We start from the raw sequence: 7,434 nt of genomic DNA, 5'->3' as shown, positions 1-7,434 counted from the left end.
AAGGGGAAGGGAAAGATGACTTCTTTTTACTTTTATGGCATACTGTTTATAATAATTTTACTCATTGTAACAGAGAAATTTAATCATTCATTTTTACAATCAATGGGAATATAAATTAATTCCCTTTAATGGAAAGAGTTTGATGCTTATGATCATTCATTCTGAGTCTAACACTACCAATCATTATTTCCTACCAACCCAGTGGCTCTCTTAATATCCTACAATTCTGAGGTACAGATTTTTTTAGTCTTCTTTTGATGTTATCAAAACACATGGAATTAATATTGTCAGGCATTTTCTTCTTGTCAGGATAATTCGCTGGTATCTTTTCAAAGGAGATTTTTATTTTATTTTTATTTTTATTTTTGTTTTTTTTACTGCTCTAAAGGATAAAGCCTAAACAACATCCTCAAAAAAAATTTTTTTTTAATTTCTTAATCCTTTAAGAGAGAATTAAGTACTTTACAATCAAGAGAGTCTCCCCTCTGATTCATTCTTTATGAATTATTATGTTTACATGCCAAACTATGTAGGTTTTTTAGGTTCACCTTGGCAGATACATTTTGCCATGGAAAGACTGTTATTGGTTGTAGCATTGGGTCCAATGGCTTTCTCACATGTTTATTTTTGAGGAACTCCCAATGACTGGCTTAGCCTTAACCACAGAAGTTTGTTCTATATAATTTGTGTGTAGATGGGTGAGTATGTGTGTGTGAGAAGGTAGAGGGCATAAGAAGTAATGGGAGGGTGAGATATAAATCTTGTTTTTTTACAAACATGGAAGAGAAACTCTCAGATATAAATGATTGATATCAGATTCTTTCCTAAGACCAAGTTTTGGCAGACCAAAAATGGAGATACCATGAAAACACCAGTCCCCTAAAGGGAGTTAGGAAAGGTCAGACAAAAAATATCTATATCCAGGATCAGTCATCTGTTTCTCTTCCAGGTTCTTTCTAAAGGTAGACCTTCTTTCATGATTTCCAAAGGAAACTAAATTGAATATTCTCAAGTGTTCCTTCATCTTATGACTTCAAAACTATTGTCAACTCAGTAAAACTCTTTCCTTATTTTTTCATTAAAAACACCTATTTCACAATTACCTCCATAGTTCAAGGAAATATTTCTGATACTTAGATGAGGTCCCTATATGTATTTCACTTTACAATTCATCCTACACATTCCTGCTACGCTGTGTGCCCATGATACTTCTCTGAACACATCATTGCTCTACTGAAAACATTCAATACTTCTATCATTGTTTTCTGGCATTTCAGGATGTTCAAAATTTGGGTCCCCAATACCTTTCAAGATTTTTTTGTGCCCTACTCCTCCTAATAAAAAGGGTTCATCCCCACCATTGCATTATGTTGGAAACACCTCCATTCATAATGCCTTGTCATTTATCCAGAAGTTGTCCCTCCCCTCTGTGCTCTTCTATAATATTTTACTTAATTCATGTGTTTGGTTCAAACCCATATGGTGCATATGGATTTTATATTTGTTTTATATTTACACTGTAGATATTTATGTGTATACCTATGTCTTCCCTACACTGTATAAACTCCTGGAGAACAAGAACCATATCTCAGGCAACTCAAATTTGCATGTCTTCTACAGGATGCCTTTTTCATTAGAGATAGGGAGGCAGGTCCATAGCCATGCTGGCTTTTCAAAATAAATTTTTTTTTTTTTTTTTTTTTTTGGGTGCTGGGGATCGAACTCAGGGCCTTGTGCTTACAAGGCAAGCACTCTACCGACTGAGCTATCTCCCCAGCCCCCCAAAATAAATTTTTGATCAAACTATGGATCAGTGGTTCCCAATCTTCGTTGTTTATTTGAATTACTAGGGAATTATTTTAAATTAGCAATACCACACCTGACACCTAATATTATATTGAAATCTCCAGGGGGTAGAACCCCAGTATCCCTACGTATGTTTCCCAGGTGATCCTAAAAAGTATTGGCTTAAAATGTAGTCCCCAATAACAGAATGAATCAAACAACATTACCCTATGTAAATTTATGATTGCACAAATGGTATGCCTTTACGCCATGTGCAAACAGAGAAGCAACATGTATCCCATTTGTTTACAATAAAAAAATTTTTTTAAAAAATGTAGTCCCCAGAGCAGCAGCAGCATAGCTGGAAATTTGTTAGAAATGTGAATTCTCACATCTTATCCCAAATCTACCAAGTCAGAAATCTGGGGATGGAGCTCAGCAATGGGTGTTTGAACAAACAGGCACTCTAGATGATTTTTATGGGCTTTGAAAACTCTCTAGAACGTTAATAAAGTAAGGAGCCAGTGTACCAATAAGAAAAAAATATATAATAAATTTGATATTTGTGTGATTATGGTGATAAAACCATTGTAGGATTAAAAAAATCAAAACTATAAAAATAGACTTTCAAAAATGAGAAAAAATCTTCAAACAAAAAATTGGTATCAGGCTGAATTCCCTAGGAATAGCATAAAGGATGGTCTCCATTTTATAGGGACAAGAGGAGAGAAAGATAAATAAGAAAAGAGATGCAATCTAAAATGGATGTAAAAGTTAACAGAAAAACATTCTTCTATCATACTAAAGTGGAAGAGAGGAAAATCTCATGCACACTCCCAAGAAGGGAAGGGAAAATTATTACAGTTGACCATGTAAAGGTAGTTGTTTTTCTTTTCTAAATTCTAGGTGGTAGTTGTTTTTTCTCCAAAATTTATAATATAATTTAGATATAACAGTTGAAATAAAGTAGAAAACATCATTGAGTCAGGGATGGAAATGGGTGCTATGTATTTTTTTTTTTGATTCTTTTACTTATACATGACTGTAGAATTCATTTTGATGTAATTATACAAGCATGGAATATATCTTATTCTAATTAGGACCCCATGTATTTTTAATTAGTGGATATACTTAGCACAGTATACACCTCACAGTCCTAGAAAAGGAGAAAAAACTCCTGCTCTTATAGAAATAACTCAAAGCTGTGAGTCAGAACTGCTACTGTAGCTCCGACTGTGCCACTTAAAAGACTTAGACAAAAGTTTTACTCTCACTTTCTTGATTTCTTTACTTTGTTAATTTTGGGGGTAGGGATCTTCATCTGCTTCACTTTTGGGGATGTTGTTAGGGTCAAATGAAGTAATTCATATAAAAGTACTCTTAAGAATACTGTAAAAATAGCCACATGCAGTGGCACCAGCCTGTAATCCCACTGGTTCAGGAGGCTGAGGCAGGAGGATTGTGAGTTCAAAGCCAGCCTTGGCAAAAGTGAAGTGCTAAGCAACTCAGTAAGACCCTGTCTCTAAATAAAATACAAAATAGAGCTGGGGATGTGATTCAGTGGTTGAGTGCCCCTGAGTTTAATCCCTGGTACCAAAATAATAATAATAATAATATTAAAAATATTGAATACATGTTTCATTTGTCATGATTTACACCTGGAAATATAAGGAAAATGTGCTAAAAATAACATCTTTTCTAATGCTAGAAAAGAATAAAGAATAACACCAATTTAATTTTGATGCACATAAAAATACAAGAACCAATAAAATAATAACTGATTCTCCAGGAAAGTTCCAAATCATGACTCAATCAGCAATCAATGCAACTTCTTGAAGAAAAATGACAACAAAGATTTTCATGACATGATAAAATAACTTTATCATGGTAAAATAACTTTATTTTTATTAACAATAATAAAGTTTGCTTAAGTCACATTTCACATGCTCACCAATATTTAATATAATTAGAAAAAAAACTTACAGAGCTTTATAATCTATTTCACATTCCCCTTCTCTGTCTATAACTAATAATTGTTTATTGATTTAGGCAAAGCTTTTGGCCTTAGCCTTAAGCTAGAGTGTTAGGGTATCTAAAGTGATAATTGAGAAATTAAACTTGAAATGTGAAATGTTTTTTCCAGTTGAGAATACAGTTTTAAGTATTACACACATGCATACACACACACACACACACACACGCTCACGACACTAAATGTAATATAATAGGAAGAACCCTTTTCATTAGGAATAAGAATTCCTGCATTCCACCCTAGAACTAGTTAAGTGACCACATTCCTATTTTGTAGTTGTGTCTATAGTTCTGGTACTCTACTGAGAATTAATCCAAGCCCAAATGGCAGGGGTCATTTGCACGGCCTATAGAACTTTCTGCATCTTTCCCATGAGGAGAAAAGAAGAACATGTACTACAGGAATCTGCCACCTTGAAAATTTGATAAGATTGCAGTTTCCCAATGTGAATTCTACAGGATACTAGTTCTAGAGAAAGCACATGTTTCTGCTATCAAATAATTTTGAAAGACATTCCCCACCCTAAACTTGTCCTCTTGAAAAGTCACACATTGCCCACTAGCTTCTTAAAGTTCTGAAAATTCAGCATAACTTTGTATATAACACCCACAGAATGATTTCTATATCTCTGTGATACATTGGTTTAATTTATAAGGTCCCTGCAGAGCAAGCACTCAAGATATGAAGCATCAAGGCCAGCACCCAAAGTACAGTGCTCACTGATGAATTATTCTGTAAACAGTGACCCAACCTGGTCAATCTGAAGCTTCAGTTATTGGCCATTTATTTTTAAGGTCCTAGATGAAGGTTATGGAAGCATTTTTTAAAAAATTTTTTAATTGTCAATGGACCTTTATTTTATTTATTTATATGTGGTGTTGAGAATTGAACCCAGTGTCTCACACATGCTAGGGAAGTGCTCTGCCACTGAGCCACAGTCCCAACCTCTAAGTGCATATTCTTAACATTTGATGATTAAACCAAACTACATCTATGTAATAAACCTAAAAGCCTTCCTTGATTTGTCTCCTGTCCCTCCACTTCTCCACTTCTATTCCAGCTATTGCCAAGTTTCACCAGAAATGGAACCACCCTTTCCTTGCCATTCCTCTTACAACAAACTGTACCAGACCATATCTCCTTACTCCTGGCTAATCTAACCTTCTTCAGACTCTCAATCTTGAATTACTGTTGCATACATTCCTGCCAGAATAATCTTACTAAAGTACCATTTATAATATATGCTAGAAAATCTAACTACTCCAGAACTTGGTTTGAACTTGTAATAAATGATCATGGAGAAGCCAAAACAAAGAGTACCCCAAATATGTAGTTTTATCTATACAACTTAACAAACACTTAAGTATTTTCAGATAATTGCATTTAATTTCATTTTTTTTCCTTTAGGAGAGAGATTTTATTTCATTTTCCTTTGCATATACCATAGGACCTAACCAAAGACTTGTTCAAGTTCAATCCTTAGATTCAAGTACTACCCAATCAGGCCTACTTTAAATGTGCCATAAAATGTTCCATAATATACCAGGAAGAGGTAGGTTACTATTCACTCCTTTCTTCATTCACTCATTGCACATTTTTAAACAACTTGTAAATGCAAGACACTATGCCAGGCTATGGATACAAGATGCAACTCTTACCTTTAAGGAAATTGTGGGAGAGTCAGACAAGTACAATGTGGTGAGGACTGAATGGAAAATGCCTAAGGCTGGCCACCCAGAGGAGATACTTGAAATCAGATGGGGTATTAGTATATCCACTAGATTTAGCAATCGAGAGGTTATCAGGAACACTGATGAATGTTGTCAGGGGAACATTCAGAGAGAAGAGAAATATAGTAGACTGAGGATATGAAGAAATGAAGATAGTAAGTGTAGACTGGCCTTTTGAGAAATTCACCTATGAAGGAATGGGAGTAATTAGGAAAGGTCAAAGAGAGATTGGGCATTGAAGGAGGTTTATCTTATAATAAAGGGATTTGAACCTCTTTATAAGATGAGATAAAAGAGCCACTTACTATCTTCACTTCATCTTAAACAGAAAAAGCATTGGCAAAAGTTGGAAAGGAAGTTTAATCAATATGACCACGTTGGAAAAGCAGAGTGAGATAGGGCATCTCAGTCCTGTCTTTGGGGGTACTGACATGAATTTTAGGCTTAAATAGAGGAAGAATTAGGGTAAAGGGCAAGAGGGATGCAAAATTAAACAGTTTTGGTCAAAGTTCATTGTCTGATCTCAGTCTCGTTCTTGAGATCCAAAGAAGTCCTTAATACTTGAAAGGACAACTTCCATTTGCTTTGCAAGATCTATCAGACCTGTGATCCAGGTGAGAGGGGTAGACAATTTCATTCCTGTGAGGTAATTACTCCTGCTTTGGAGCAATTATTATGGAGTGATCTGTTTGCAAAACTCCACTGTTCCCAGAAAGTGTAGGCAATGACTAAGATTTCTAAGTGCTACTCCAGGGCTCTGGAATGGGACATTGTAAAGCTGGCAGTTGAATGTTTCTGCAAGTCTTGAAAATATTAGTTACTCTTACCTTGGTGTCTCTTGGGCTCAAAGGAACAGATTACAGTCTTCAGATGAATACTCAAATGAAAAACATGCTTATGTGCAGAGTTGAGCAGGAATCTGACCCAAAGTTTAAGGCAATAAAGGAGACACATACAAAATGAAGGCACATATATCAAACCTCAACTTATCCTTATTTATCCACTGGACAGTTGCAAGGCCAAGTAAAGAATCAGTACTTTTAGCGAAAGCAACTTCTAATTCTGTCATATTAGTAAAGAGTTATTCTAACCAATATTGCACCACATGTGCCTTCCTTGGTAACTAATATATGAAGATGCAATGGCAGAACCATAGTTTGTCCTATTTAACCCTTAAAGTGATCCTTTAGGGTAGGCACTAATGTTATCCCAATTCTACAAATGAAGAAGAGATATTAGACTACTGAATTCAGAATGAATGTCAAAGGTCTAATGCCTAATCAGTACTTTCTTGGAAGGGAGCTCTTCTTTGGTGTTCTCAATTTTTCTGACTGAAATAAGAGGCAAGAATCTTCCCTGAGATTTAATCAGGGAGGTGGACAAGGGAAGAGATGGAACATTCACAGAGAAAAATGAGGGGAAGTACTAAGAAGAACACATTTGAGAACCTAGATAAAACTAAAGTGCATACTTCAGCAGAGACTTCAATTCCTGTAGCTTGTGATACCCGACCCTTGCTACCTCCATCTGCTATGCCAGGACTTAGATGGGAAGAGGAAAAAATAGGTTGGAATTTGCAGACTCTTTGAGAAGAGGTGCATACATCCTCAAAAGTGGTTGCCATTAGATACAAGGTGGTTCCTCCCAGGTGCTCTAGCATAGATATAAGCAAAGGGCTAACAGATTTCAGAGGATGGAGAACGTTCTGATAGAACTGGAAAAATCTGAGAGTACAGAGGAAACTTAAACTACATCTTGCAGTATAAAAATTGAACAGTTTTTGAGCCTAATCTACTGAGAAATTAATTAACAGAGCACAAAAGGAAGAGCACATTTGGCTTCAGGAGAATAAGTTAGTTTTTAGACATGCTGATTTTGAGATGTTTA

Source organism: Sciurus carolinensis, chromosome 3 (genome assembly GCF_902686445.1).
Source record: "Sciurus carolinensis chromosome 3, mSciCar1.2, whole genome shotgun sequence".
NCBI lineage: Eukaryota > Metazoa > Chordata > Mammalia > Rodentia > Sciuridae > Sciurus > Sciurus carolinensis.
Note: the sequence above shows the minus strand (reverse complement) of the source record.